At 43.2% G+C, this 15,916-nt stretch overlaps 1 pseudogene; it reads right to left on the bottom strand.

The window, feature by feature from the left end:
- Positions 1–1,717: 1,717 nt before the first annotated feature.
- LOC116740412 overlaps positions 1,718–15,916 on the bottom strand; it is a 102,240-nt pseudogene continuing 88,041 nt past the window's right edge.

The raw sequence follows: 15,916 nt of genomic DNA, 5'->3' as shown, positions 1-15,916 counted from the left end.
CCCCCCGCCTCCTGGAGCTCTCTTGGGAGACAGAGAGATGAATTAAATAATCCTAGAACAATATGTAAACTTGTGTCTGGTGTTTTGAGAGAGAGTTGCATCATGTTAAGTAAGCTTATGGTAGGGGATTTGATAAAGGGAGGGAAGGCAGAATGGTGAATTCAGAAGTGAATGGTGACGGAGACTAAAGGAGGATCTGAAGGACCTAGTGAAATGAAGAATTATGTAGTAGAAAGGGAACTCCAGGCAGGGGGCACAGCCTGTGCAAAGGTCTGGCAATGGGAATAAAGCATGAACATTAGGTGACAACACGAAGGTTGAGCAGCTAGAGAAGACTGAACAAAGGGAGATGTGATAGGCAATGAGTTGGAAGAGGTGCCTAACGACCATCAATGTGGGACCTTGTAAGGCAATCAGCTATGAATTTACTGAGAAGCTAGTAAAAGTTAACTTCAGGGCCTCTTATTTGCATGGGGTTTTCCCAAAGCCCTGCATCATGAATGTTGCCCATCCAAATAGCACTTTACTTGTTGTACAAGAAAACATTAGAAGTTCCCTAAAATTTCATAGCTCACATAGAAAATAAACTTGATAGAAGAATTCTCAAATTTGCACAATTGTAAACTTTTTGGTGGCATTTCCAATAATGAATTGGTGAACTGGAAAACAAACAAACAAACAAACAAAAAAACAAACTGGCTTTGCTCTACCATGCCAGGGTGAAAATAATTTAGAAATTCTGAATTCACTTTCTTTTCTCTCCATAGAAAACATTACATGCTCATCGTCATGTGAAAAGGAGATCAAAGAATATGCAGCAAACCAAAGGTAAGAACTATCACAGTGTTGCGCGTGTGTGATGATTAATACAAATATTATGTTATTTTCCAGGATTTTGTAATGTTAGTGTTATCTGTCACTTTAAAAAAATGTAGTTTATTGTGATTTATTTTCTTTCTCTAAATAAATATTCAAGTTTGTGCCTGATTCCAAATCCAGAATTTTGTCTTCTTAGCTGATCTATTCACTGTTAGTCATCGATAACTATTATCAACCTTCTACCCCAATGTCAGGGTGATTCTGTAGGGTGAGTCTTTCTCAGGTCTCTTTATTTCTTAAAATCTATGGTGTGAGTGGGTTGAATCACTCCCACCCAGAGATGGTCTGTCTGTTTTCAGCTCTCAGAGTTGGTGGGTTCAGTCATTTGGAGGCAGAGGGGGATGGTGAAGACAGAGGCTGGGATACACTGTCTCTATGCCCAGCCATCCCTATTTCAGGATCTTTCCAGTACATTTTGCTTTAAGCCAATAATGAAACCTGAATGGTGTCCAGGAAAGAACACTGGACTGCAGATCTCAGTTTGAAGCCTGGCTTTCTCCCTTACCATGTGGTCAAGTCTCTGAATGTGTTAATCAGACTAAAAGATTCTATGAAGGATTTACATGAAGATAGTGATTAACAGAAAGACAGCAGCAGACTGCGTTAAGGATACAAGATTTCCTTAATAGCAAGTGAAATGGAAGAATCTCTGTATTGAGGCAAGAAACACAAAGCAGGAACTGTGTGTAATGTCCTCTTAGGGACGCACACCTTTTTATTTTCATAATGGGACATTTAAGAAATTAAATACATAAACATGTAAGTCCCTTTATTAGAGAAATTTTACATATTGGTGAATATGACCAATGGTCACATGTATGGGTAGATTCTTTAAAAATCAGAACCAATAATTAAGACAGCTTCCGTGTTCTACTTGTTTCATTGTCTAATGTCTAGTGTAGTTATAGTTTATTGTTGGAATGATGGTTTGAACACATTTCAAGAAAATTAGAAGATATATATGAACACCCTTCCTTCTGCAACAGTCTATGGTTTTCTTCATCATCAGGCCTGCCTGCCTGGGGACACTGAACACATAGGTTGCGGTGAGAGATAACAGTGATTTAAATGGTCACTGTTTTCTTCAAATGAACTTGACTTCACACATGTACTCAACTGATAAAGTCTACCATGGCTCATCATGGCTCACAACCATAGTTGTGGGATCTGGTAATACTTACCATAAGTGACGTAAAGGTCGTAAGTTCTGGTTTGCAAACTAGCAGCCTCAGCCTTAGCTCTCAAATTTCTACTATTTTCCTTGCACCAAGAGTAGACTCATCTGTTTCCAACAATTCACTCTCTTCATATTCTTCCATATCTGCAGCTTTTCTTACATCTTCCTCCTCTTTCTCCTCACATATAGCTGAGCAAATTTGGAGTTTTAGACTGTCCAGCTATGAAATGAATGAGAAAATGCAAGACAGAGTTGAGACACTGATCAATTCTGACTTTGTGGTAGGACTTTTATTTAATCTTCACACCGTGAGAGAAAGATATTCTTTCCATGTTATAGATGAGGAAACGCCAGCACTAAGAGGGAAATTGATATGTACAAGTTTGGATAACCAGTAGGTGGCTGAACCTGTGTCCTAACCCAAGTTTTCTGAGTCTGTATCTTAAGCTCCTTCTTCAATGGTATGATCATTAACTCTTTTTGGTTCAGATGTTTCTATGAGGACCCAATGAAGGTATTTTTACACACATGCATGTGCATGTACACACACACATGCATATACACTCACACATGTGTGTACATACATGCATGCATACAATCATATACACATACAGAAAGACAGACACACAAACACACACACTCATACACTGCATATAATTCCAGGACTCACAGACCCCTGTTACCTGGTGTAAGGATCCTTTCCCTACATCACAAACAAGAAAGGCACCTGGTTCTTGCAGATGTGCAATTTATGCCTTTTCTTCAACTACATTGAATTATTAACTAATTAGTGCTTGTGAAGTCCTCGGGAAATACCAAGCGCTTGTTCAACGCTAAATATGGTTATTAGTAAAGCTTTGATTTTAGAGAACAGCCAGGTAGTCCTGAAATAAGCAAATAATGGTTGTGTAGGGAGGCTGGCAGCTGACGGGCATGCCGCGGTGTATAATCAAACTCTGCCTGGCTTTCAAAGGTGCTCCAGCTCGTCACTGCTACATCATCCTTATGGCGAGTTTGCACATTTTCAGGGAATGTGTGTTTCATATTTCCGTGTCCATTTACCTTTCTTTTTACCTTCCTTCTGCACCCTCTCATACCCAACCCTTTCTTTCACAGCAGATAAGTCTACCTCTCCTTTGGGGAAATAGTGTCTCCACCTCAATTTATTACTGTCACCCCTAAATGTTCCTGTCACATGCCATCTGTCCCTCCTGACCTTACATCTCAGAGGAATTGGCTCCATGGGCAGTGACCTGTGCTGTCACATACACTCAGATTTCTCCCCTTGTTTGGTTTAATGTTCTGCTATCACCATCTTGAAATTCTTTATAACTTTTGAACAAAGGACCCAACAGTTTCCTTTTGCACTGGGCACCACAATTTACATAACCAATCCTACCCCCGCCAACTGAATGTTCGAGGTGAATCCCTCTAGTTTTACCTGTATGTGTTGCCCCAAAGACCTCCCTCCATCAATAATATTGTGTCCTTTCATTCTTTCTCCCTCTACTGATGGCCATCTTTCAGTCGACCATATGCTCATCCAAAAGAATTGAAGGAAATCGCTTTCATCTATGGAATGACCTTCAGTTTTACATTCTTTGGGTTGCAAGGGACAGAAACCCAACTAAAACTAGCAGAGGGAAAAAAGGAAACATTATATGATATAAACAAATTGTGGAAGAGGCAGAAGTGAGCTGGCTTCATGGACAACTGAACTCTGAGATGTGACCACTATTTCATTTTCATCTCTACTCTTGTCTTCATGTTAGAGTTATTCTTTCAGGTCAGTTTTTTCCACGTGATGAAAACCTGTCTGTAGGTCGTGCCAGACCAAATTCCTGTAGCTTATGATCAACAAGGAAAATGGGCCATCGCCATCAAGTTTGAATAATAAAAAATCTGAGGAGGAATTCTATTTGGCTCAGCTTGGGTCATAAGTTTATCCTTGAACCAATCACAGTGGTCAAGGGAATGGAGCACTCTGAGGGCTCATGTTGGCTGTCTTATCTGGATCTCATTGTTGGAATTCTGGGAGAGCAGTTCCCTATGGAAAAGTGTGCAGATAATGGGAATACAGAGCAATCAATTATTACCCCTGTCCCCTTTTACCCAGTACTTCCTCCCTCTCTTCCTCTTCATGGTTTAAAGTCATTACAAAGCCACCTATTTGAAAAGTAGTCTATATTCACTCACCTGACTTTTCCACCTCCAATCACCTCTGAATATTTTTCAACGTCCCTCTTAAACTGCTCTTGTCAAGATCACCATTGGTTTCCTTGTGGTCAAATTTATAGATCAATTTTCAATGAGCTCTTATTTTATCTCCTGCGATATGTTGCATTTGGTTGTTCTTTCTTAGGAAAATTCTCTTCCCTTGGTTTCTATTAAAATATATTTCTGGCCTTTTTCCTCCTTGTCTTTCACATCAGCTTCTCCAAGCTCTATTTTTTATTGGCTTCAGTTTCCCTATTTCTTAAACTTGTCCCCTGGTCTGGTTCTTTACCTGGCCCCATGAATCTGCCTTTGATATTTCCTCTTATTCCTGCATACCATGCCTAGTGGTTCTGTTCATATTTGGAGACTCAGTCATCCAGGAGAGAAATGATGGTGACCTGGATTTGGATCAGGGTGTTGGCTATTGGCAAGAAAATAATGGGAAGTAACTCAAAGATTATAAAGGAGGTAGAATCATCTGAACTTGATGATAGGTTGGAAGTGGGGAATAAGAAGGAGTGCTGCAAATATCTTTCCAGTTTCTGGCTTGGGACAAAGTGATGGATGGTGCTGTTGAAAAAATGAGGGTAGTGTGTGTGCATGTGATTGTACGTGCATTCTTGTGGGTCCCTGTATATACTGGGGTGTATATACACATATCTGTATGAGTCCACGCTTATGCTGATGTACTTGTCTTTGCATATGTGAGCATTTAGAAGCGTGGAGAGCATGTCATAAGAGTGAAAGTTCGTATGTGTGTGGAAATGAAGAGGATGGTGTTGAAATGAAGATATTCCCATATGTTCACAAGCACAGACATCTTGAGTCCCAACATTTGGGTGTCTGTGGTTCTAAGGAATGGCTTCCAGGCAGAGAGGACCAGCAATTTCTCCTAGCTTATCACCAGTCTGCTCCTTGCATTGTGTCCTGCTTTAAGAAACCACACAGCATGGAGCTTGCTTAATTACATTCTATTACAACGTTAAAGGGCACTAACTGCAGTTCTTAGAAACGTCCAGCACACGTCGCCTAGCAGAGGATGCAGGATGAAAGGTTGAATCTTTTCTGTAATCCCCCTTACCTGGCCTTGATCTGAGCTTTTATTAGTCTGGGGAAATGGGCTTACGGTATGTTCAGTATGGATTTCTGCCTACCTGTGGATTTGCAGCTCTAGAGGAGAGCTGCTCTGGCCACTGGAGCTAAAGAGTTCCAGTTTTGGGGCAACGTGGGGCAGACACCTCTGAGGGCTTCCTGACTCCAGACATGGGAAGAAGGAGAAAACAGAGCGAGGAAGGTAGAAGCAGGTAGACTCTGATTCACACTTATCACTCTCTCATTCTTTTTGGTACTGAATTTATTTTAGGGAAACACAAAACAGTCTCTTGTGTCTGCTCTCCACTCTTCCATTCTCATAGAAAGCCAACTAAAGGTCACAGCATATTCCCAAGAAATTGGATTCTTCGTGGGGGAAATTTGGTACTAAACCGAGTTTCAATAGCTTGTATATTTATCCATCTGTGCATTTTTTCTCCTCTTCCTTTTCCTCATCAGAATTCATACTCACCAAGCATTTGCTCTTTACTAAGTGTGTTATCTCTTTTAAGACTTGTAATGTCTTTATGAGGCTGGTACTAGTATAGTCTCTATTTTACAGCCAAGAAAACTTAGCGTCAGAGAGGTTTAGTGATTTGCCTGCAATCATGCGGCTCAGAAGGATAGAAATGAGATGTGAACCCAGGTCAGTCTGGCACATCCCAGCATTATGGCAATGCACAATCTTAATCCCTTCCTTGTCTCCCCCAAATACGAGAAAGACTTTTAAAAAATCAATGATAGTGCCACTGCTTAGAGATCCAGCTACCAGCAATTTTATTTTTCCAATGTATTATCTCTCTCTCTCTCACACGCACAAATATATGTATATAACATACAGTAAATATCTACATACACTACACATATAAAATATAATACATAAATAATATGGTATATATGCATGTATATATGTGTTTATATATTATAAATTAATGTGAACATACTCTAAATTCTACTTTTGCGCTACCATTCCCCTCCCTACGAAATAGGTCACAAGCATATATTCAAGTCATAATATATTTTCCTATTTGTCATTTTTGTGGCTGATTATATTCCATTTGCTGGGGAAAATTTCCTTTTGGATTTTGATTGGCATTGCCTTGAATTGACAGACTATTTTGGAGATGATCTCTGTCCTCCTCTCCAGAAAGGTGGGAAAAACTTGAACATCTTTAAATGTAGGCTCCAGCTTGGAGAGGAGATACAGGAGAAAAGGATGCAGGAGAAACGGATGGAGGAGAAAGGACTCTCCAAAGCAGGCATTGCTTGGCAAGCACTTCCGAGACTGACATCTCTCCATTCCTTGTGAAGGCCAGGGCCATGTGAGGGACGCCCCTGTATCCTCTGAGGTGGAGTCTCATGTTCTCAGAGGGATGGAGGCTGGAGGACCACTGATCATTAGCAGGAACATTAAGATTTGGAAGACTGCAAGATATGGTGGGAAAATGTGGGTCCCATATAGTGGTGGACTGGTAAATATTTAACAACTTGTTCTTCAGAAAACCAAGTCCCAATTTGTAATGTTTACCACTTATATGGGGTAAGTGCTTTCATTGTGACCAGTTTTAAGCTGGCAATTAATGTCATTGAATGAGGAACTGGAAAGAGATGGACAACCACATACCATTATAATGGTCACCTCACCATACGGACACAATAGATGTAAATAACCCCCAAAACATAGACAACAGACAATAGTACAATATATATACATATTATATATATTACACCAATGTAATAGTAATAAAATAATTAGGAATTTATGACTTTTGAGTATTTATTATCTTTTGTGAATATAATTTATATAATTGTAAGTGTATAACATTTAGTTTTTAATAATGGCCGTGTTTAACAACTGGTCTGCAAAATTCCTAATAATTTAACAATTAACTCTTTCAAACCAATACGAGTCAGCTCTAGTGCACAACTGGTCAGACAGGCAGATCTTGATTCCGGTCTTAGCTCCACCACTTAGCAGCTGTGTAACCTTGGGAAAGACCAGTAACATTTTCATCTTCAGTTTCCTGCTACACGACATAATGTTAATAATGAAAGCGATTGCACTGGGATATTGCAAAGATTAGAAGTAATAGACACAAACCTCCCGCAGGCCCGGGCACACCATCGGTTGCTCACCAGTGTGCGTGGTGGTAATGGTTGTAGCAGCAGCAGTGGTAGTGGTTTGATGTCACCACCACTAGTAGCCAGTGTCCCTTAGTGGGAGAGAGTGCAGATTCCAGAGACTGGCTTGAAACTGCCTCTTCCTTTTGCTCACTGTTGGCCTTTGGCAAATTATTTAACTCATCTGAGTTCCAGTTTCCTTACCTCCAAGAAGGATGTAATAATAATACACACCTCCGAGGTTTGTTTGGAGGGTTCAGTGAGTGACTGCGTGTGAAGATTTTAGCACAGTGTCTGGCTCCCAGGGAGCTCCACAGCTTGGTCATGGGAGTGGAAGGGGCAGCCTTGGTGGTGGTTTTTATAGGAGGCAGGGTAGCACAGTGGCTACAAGTAGAATGGGGACTCACATTCCAGATCCTTCACCCATTAGTTATGTGACGACCTTGGGCAAGTCAGTGAACTTTTCTTAGCTTCGGTTTCATTACATGTAAAACAGAGGAAATAATAGTACCCAACTTTAAGGGGGTTAAAAGAATTAAATGAGATAATAAGTGTTATTATGATGATGATTCTCATAATCATCATCCGTATCACAGGTGATGCTGAAGCACAATCCCTATCTCTGACCATGACCTACTTCACAGAGGACTTCTGGGTCAGCCCTCATGTACCAGCCTGCCTGTCATCTCCCTCAGGACTTCAGCACACCCTCCCAGTTTGCTTACTGATAAAATGCTATTGAGAAGTTGGCCCTTTTTTTTTTTTTTTTTTTTTTTTGTGGTACACGGGCCTCTCACTGTTATGGCCTCTTCCGTTACAGAGCACAGGCTCCAGACGTGCAGGCTCAGCGGCCATGGCTCACGGGCCCAGCCCGAACCGGCATCCCCTGCATCGGCAGGCAGACTCTCAACCACTGCACCACCAGGGAAGCCCAAGAGAAGTTGGCCCTTTGACAGAGCTCCTCATCCCTTCCAAAAGACAAACCCTGCACTGGATTTATAAACCAGATTGCAAATGTTAGAGGAATTTCAGCCTGGGGTAAAGCTCCTAAACAGAAGGCTTGGAAGTCATGTGGCCCAGATATCACATAACCATGTGATGATGTGGTCTTTTATCAAAGGGCCTGGTAAAATTGTGTTCTAGTCATCAGAAGATCTGATATTCATGGTTCTGGGCATTACATGACCTGTCAATCTAGTCTTAAAATGGGTCCTTGGTAAATGTATGTACTTTCTAAAATGTGGGCAGAGGATGGCAAGGAGTTCACATGAGCAGATTCAGAACTGCATTATATAGTAAGGATGCCAGTAAACACAGGTGACTATTGAATGCTTGAAATATGGCTAGTCCAGATGAGGTGTGCTCGAAGCAGAAATGTACACTGGAATTTGAAGACTTGGCATGAAAAAAGGTAAAATATCTCATTAATAATTTTTATATTGATTATACCTTGACATGACACTATTGGATATATAGGGTGACATAAAATACTATTAAAATTTCACCTGTTTATTTTTACGTCTTTAAGGTGTATGATCAGGCCACCCAAGATGGCTGTTCTCTTACTCTCTGCACATCCCCTGCTTGACCAATGCCTGCTTCCCTTACACCCTACTCACATGACTGACCTTCCTACATGTTTGCTCCAGGCCCCAGCTAGTGACTGTTCTAACCTTTAGATCAGAACATCTTCACCATGATAGCTTATTATAGCGGTTGTGAAGGGCATGCCCCTGTGCTAGTTTCGCTGGTAACAAATGAGCCAACCTGATGTCAATTCCCCAGTTCCCCCTGTAACTGGGAACACCCTGGACTATCACTCCAGGACCTTGCTTCACATGAGTAAGCTCCCCCATCCATTAAACCATTGTTGCTGACTCTGAGCTCTTTCTTCGGTCTTGAAGCTGGGCCTTGCAGACCTGCGTGGTGCAACCCAACATAAGGCGTACTAGAAGACTTAAAGTTACATATGTGGCTCACATTCTATTTCTATTAGGTAGCACTGTTCTAGAGAATTCAGGCAGGAAATAGTCATTGTCAGTGTCAGAAATACTGGATTCTTCTGGGATGCAGGAATGAGGCTGTGGACTCCAGTACAGAGGTTACTGAGATCAAGGTTGAGCCCTGATTTTTAGAAGTAGTGGGCAGAAAAAGGCACTCAGCCACGGGGCCCCAAGAAGACAGAGGCCTCTATACCCTCCCTGCTTGTCTCCATCCCGACTTGCCACCAGACACCTTCACCTCTTGACTGGATGACTCTAATAGTAGCCTCTTCTAACCGGTCTCCCTGATTCCATTTTGTTCTTCAAGAATCCATTTTTCTGCCACTCCTAATAGCCAGAGTGATTGTTTTAGAAAATTCCTGAATCAACTCAAATAGACTCACTTTAATCTCTTTCATGGCTCCCAATACTTTTGGAATTAAATTCCAGGTCCTTGTCAGCCTGGTCTCAAAAGTCCTTGTTCTGGCCTCCGACTGCTGTCCTGCCTTACCTTCCTTCATTCTCTGCCTCCCTTGGGATATTCTAGCCTCATGAGCCTTCAAGAGGTGCCAGCTGCTTTCCTGCCTCAAGTCCTTTGCCCATGCTCCTTCCTCTACCTGGAATACTCTTAACACCTCACCTGGATGATGCCTTCTCATGCTTCAGGTCTCAGCTTAGATATTACTTCCTCTGAGAAAACGCCCTGATTTTCCTGATTTCTTTCCTATTAACCTCTTCTTTTTTTTTTTTTTTTTTTTTTGCGGTACACGGGCCTCTCACTGTTGTGGCCTCTCCCGTTGCGGAGCACAGGCTCTGGACACGCAGGCTCAGCGGCCATGGCTCACGGGCCCAGCCTCTCCACGGCATGTGGGATCTTCCCGGACCGTGGCACGAACCTGTGTCCCCTGCATCGGCAGGCGGACTCTCAACCACTGCACCACCAGGGAAGCCCTACCCTCTTCTTTATTCTCATCACATTATCACCTGTTGGCACTCATGCTTTTCCACTCTTTCAGCCTATCACTGGGTTTTCAGCTCTGTGCAGTGGGCCCATGTCTGTGGCATTCCCAGTTTAGTATGGAGACAATCACAGAGGAAGCACGTAGGAAATATTTGTTGAAAAAAGAATAAATGAATGGAGGTCTATTATGTGAACCAAGACACAAGTTCGATGATGACTTGATGGAAGAGGACTGAGGCTGTGGGATGGGGTGGGAGGGACTGGCAGCTCCAAGGGAAGAGACAGCAGGACACTGAGCCTGGGGCATCAAAGAGGGTCCAGCCTGAGCCCGACGGCACTGGCTTGGCTTTGCCTTCCCAGGCAGTGACTTCAAAGCCCTTCGCAGGAAGCGAGTCAAGATGTGTCGGTCCCTGGAGGTGTCACTGGCCCTCGGAAGGCCTCTGCCAGGGTTTGATGAAGCACCTTCCGTGGCAGGTCTCGTAATTAACTGTGGCCGTGCAGTGTGTTCGTGCCGATGTAAATCATCGGCAGGTAACTTTGGGGCTTATCTACTAATGAAAACTCCTTGGCATTTCTGTAAGCATATTACGGTCAATTACAATTAATTCAGTTTGCATCGACTGCCTTTTTCCTTATGCAAAGATTGTGCAAATCGAGTGTGTGAGCCGAGGGCTCCGAGGCCTGTAAAATCCATAATGGTTAGTTCTCAGGGGTGGTGAGGAGAGAATAAAACTGTGGGCTGTTTGAAATTTAAATCAGGGCAAGGTTGGTCAATAGAAACAGGTTTGCAGCACTCAGATTAGCTGGACCAGATTGCAAGGGGACAGGGGGCTACTTTCCTACTGCCCAGACTTACAGGGTCACAGACTGCCCCCTCTCTCAAGCAGTTTTCTCCTTCGGGCTCCACCTCTGCATTCCTGGCTGCAGACTCTCCAAGTCCCCAGGGACTCAATTTCCTGTCTGAGGACTCATAACCTCGTGATTCATGAGGACATATTACTGCTGCTTGAGGAGAGATGAGGTTTTTCTCTTTTTCCTTCCCACGGCTCCCAGAACAAAGTTAAGAAAACAGCAGGTGTGAAATTAATTTTTGAAATTTTAGTTTCTGGACCAGCTGACATTTGTTGAATATTAACTCTGTGCCAAGAATTGTGCTCAGTGCTTTATGGATGCTTTCTGAAAATGTTTGTGTATGTCACATGAGCCTATGGGGGTAGATATTCTCATTTAACAAATTTTATAGATGAAGCTTAGAGAGGGAGTGACCTGTCTGTGTTATACAAATAGGAAAAGTTCGGTTGGAATCTAGGTTTCTAATCACCATCTTATACAGTCCCTTGGAGGGCTGAATCTTACAGAAAGTGATGCTCTGTATTTATGGGTTTTGTTATCAAGCTCATCTGTAGCCAATGCCTGAAGAAGAGAGAATGTTCCTTTCCTGTAGGGGAAGCTGAGACTGTGGGGCTTCCCATGAAAGTCAGAGAGATTGGCTGGCTGGGTTTTCCTAGGCAGAGAGATGACACCCATATGATGTTGTAGCCATGAGCAGTGTTGGGGACGTCTCTCAGAGGTTCCTCTCCTCTTGAAAGGTGACATCTACCTCAGATATCCAGAGAGAACCCCAGAGTCTGCCTGAACAATACCGAGTTATAGTGGGGTATAGCTATAGCTCTTGTAGAGGTTGTTGGCATCTTGTGCCAAATCCCCTCGTCCTTATGACTCAAGTGCATGCCAGCCCAACTTCCAACTTTCAACCCTGTCATTTCTTAACTTAAGGCTTTTCTCTAGCCATCAGGGTCCACTTGCCCAGCTGTGTAGCAGGTCAGAAGTGCCAGGGAATTAATGTTCCTCGGAAGCAAACTTAACAAAGAGTGATGGAATTTGGTGTATAAACACCACAGCCCCCTACCCCTCAGGTGAGATACTCTGCAGTACGTGGTTCTCAGCAGATTACACCCCAGTTGCCCATGGTGGGCTCACTTCTTCACTCTCTTATTGGTATTTCCTCGAATCACCTCCTAAGTAAAACAACTGCACTCGAATCCTTATCTCAAGGTCTACTTTTGTAGAAACTAAACTAGGGTAGTTCTTAACTTTAGGCATAAGCCTGCTGCAAAAAACGTTTTATGGCTTTACAAATGGCTTATTTTTAATTGTACAAGGAAACATAAACATAATCTCATAAACATTACAGTTACTTTCAAAGTCCCCCTTGACCCTCTTCCCCAATAACTTCCCCGCCCAGAAATGACCATTGTCATTATTTTAGTGTTTCTCCTTCCAGACACTTTCTATTCATTTACACACGTGCACTATCCACTTTGAATATTGACCTGTAATGTATTGTTTTTGTTTGGGAGTTCTTTCCATCTAAGTACACAACACGCTACCTCACTTCTTTTAAATACCGTATCACATTACACGGTATGAATTTAGCTGAGTTTATTTAGCTTCTCCCCTGTTGGTAGATATGTAGGTTATTCCCAGTTCTGTGATGGCTTCAACTTTGGGGGCTTCCTCTTTAGAGCATGGACTGTCCTAATGAGGGTCAATTCCCTCAAATTAAGGGCTCTGCAATCACTCTCTGGTGAATCCTGAAACAACCACAATGCTGGTTATAAAATGAAGATATTATGAAACCAGAAAGAATTTCTGGGGCATTCCAGACAATATAACATGACTCCTCCACGTCTCTAGAGGACTCGAACCAGACTCTGAAGAGGTGGATTGGGACAGAATGCTGGAGAGAGAAGAAGGGGAGGGGAGCAAGCAGGGGGGATAAGGACTGAGGAAGAGGAGATTTTTTTTTGGTCCCAGACTCTTGAAGCTCCATTTGCTAATTTATCGTTAAGACCACAGAAAAATTGATCCCTCCTGCTCCGTCCAGATGTTGCTTTCTTGAGTTCTGGCCTCGCCCCCATGGCTCTTACCACATCAAGGAGGTGGATAGAAATTAAAAAAATAGCTTTTGCTTTAGTAGGATTAAAATCCCCTCTCGTATTTTTTTGCACCATCTCAGTCATGGAGCCTGTTCTGGGAAGCATATATTATTAGGTTGAACCATATGAAAGTAACATTTTTGTAGGTCAAAATGATCAAATACCTTCAGTTTCATGTGGTTCAACTGAATATTTTTGGGGAGCAATTCAAATTTATTTTTTAGGTGATGGGGTTGGGGTGACAGTATGGCTGCAACCTCATGAGAGACCCTGAGCCAGATCCACCCAACTAATCAAGTTCCTTTATCTCTCTGTGCCTCAGTTTCCTCATCTCTAGAATGAATATAATAATGGTAGTTCACAGGACTGATATAAAGGAAATTGAAATAATATATGTCAAAGATGTAAAATCCTGCCTGTCTCATAGAAAAACTTAGTAAAGTGTAACTGCGATTGTCATCAGAATTATTGAGCGATAAGATGCCAGTAAAAAAAGGTAAAGGGACTTAATATTTACTGAGTGACTACTGTCTAATAAACTTTGGATACACGCTTTACACAAACTTCATTAAAAGAAAACAATGCTGTGTGAGACCATGAATATCTCTGAATTTTCCACATGCTGGAAATGAATCTCAGAATTGTTAAGTAACTTACCAAAGATGGAAAATATAGAGAAGTTTAAAAGTCATATGAGGCATGGTGAATATATATGTTTAGTTGGAATTCCAGAAGATGAGAGAAAAGAAAATGGAGCAGAAGCAACATTTTAAGCGATTAATAGCCAACAATTTTCCAAATATGATGAAAGACATCATGTAATTATCCAAGAAAATGAACCCAAATAAAACTACACTTGGTTCATCACAGTGAAACTGGTGAAAATAAAAACAAGAGAGAGGAGGACCTTCAAGATGGCAGAGGAATAAGACGTGGAGATCACCTTGGTCCCCACAAATATATCAAAACTACATCTACATATGGAACAACTCCTACAGAACACCTACTGAACGCTGGCAGAAGACCTCAGATTTCCCAAAAGGCAACAAACTCCCCACCTACCTGGGTAGGGCAAAAGAAAAACGAAAAAGCAGAGACAAAAGGATAGGGACGGGACCTGCACCAGTGGGAGGGAGCCATGAAGGAGGAAAGGTTTCCACACACTAGAAGCCCCTTTGCGGGCAGAGACAGGGGGTGGCAGGGGGGAAGCTTCAGAGCCACGGAGAAGGGCGCAGCAACAGGGGTGTGGAGGGCAAAGCGGAGAGATTCCCGCACAGAGGATCAGTGCCAACCAACACTCACCAGCCCGAGAGGCTTGTCTGCTCACCCGCCGGGGCAGGCGGGGGCTGGGAGCTGAGGCTCGGGCTTTGGTCAATCCCAAGGAGAGGACTGCGGTTGACGGCATGAACACAACCTGAAGGGTGTTAGTGCACCATGGCTAGCCGGGAGGGAGTCCGGAAAAAAGTCTGGACCTACCTAAGAGGCAAGAGAACATTGTTTCGGGGTGCGTGGGGAGAGGGGATTCAGAGCACCACCTAAAGGCGTTCCAGAGACGGGCGCGAGCCGCAGCTATCAGCGTGGACCCCAGAGACGGGCATGAGACACTAAGGCTGCTGCTGCCGCCACCAAGAAACCTGTGTGCGAGCACAGGTCACTATCCACACCTCTCTTCCGGGGAGCCTGTGCAGCCCACCACTGCCAGGGTCCCGTGATCCAGGGACAACTTCCCCGGGAGAACACACGGCGCACCTCAGGCTGGTGCAATGTCATGCTGGCCTCTGCCGCCGCAGGCTTGCCCCGCATCCCCACCCCTCCCTCTCCCGGCCTGAGTGAGCCAGAGCGCCTGAATCAGCTGCCCCTTTAACCCCGTCCTGTCTGAGCGAAGAACAGACGCCCTCCGGAGACCTACACGCAGAGGCGGAGCCAAATCCAAAGCTGAGGCCCTGGGAGCTGTGGGAACAAACAAGAGAAAGGGAAATCTCTCCCAGCAGCCTCAGGAACAGTGGATTAAATCTCCACAATCAACCTGATGTACCCTGCAAGTGTGGAATACCTGAATAGACAACAAATCATCCCAAAATTGAGGCAGTGGACCTTGGGAGCAACTGTAGACTTGAGGTTTGCTGTATGGGCCTGACTAGTTTCTAATATTTATGTTTATCTTAGTATAGTTTTTAGCATTTGTTATTAATGGTGGATTGGTTTATTGGTTTGGTGGCTCTATTTTTATTACTTTTTGACATTTTAAATTTTAATATTTTTTTATTTCAATAACTTTATTTCTTTTCTTTTTTTTTCTATTTTTTCTCCCTTTTCTTCTGAGCTATGTGGCTAACAGGGTCTTGGTGCTCCGGCCGGGTGTCAGGCCTGAGCCTCTGAGGTGGGAGAGCCGAGTTCAGGACATTGGACCACCAGAGACCTCCAGGCCCCATGTAATATCAAATGGCGAAAGGTCTCCCAGAGATCTCCGTCTCAATGCTAAGACCCAGCTTGACTCAACGACCAGCAAGCTACAGTGCTGGACACCCTATGCCAAACAACTAGCAAG

Source organism: Phocoena sinus, chromosome 15 (assembly GCF_008692025.1).
Source record: "Phocoena sinus isolate mPhoSin1 chromosome 15, mPhoSin1.pri, whole genome shotgun sequence".
In the NCBI taxonomy this organism is placed as follows: domain Eukaryota; kingdom Metazoa; phylum Chordata; class Mammalia; order Artiodactyla; family Phocoenidae; genus Phocoena; species Phocoena sinus.
Note: the sequence above shows the minus strand (reverse complement) of the source record. Positions and strands in the feature narration are given on the sequence as shown.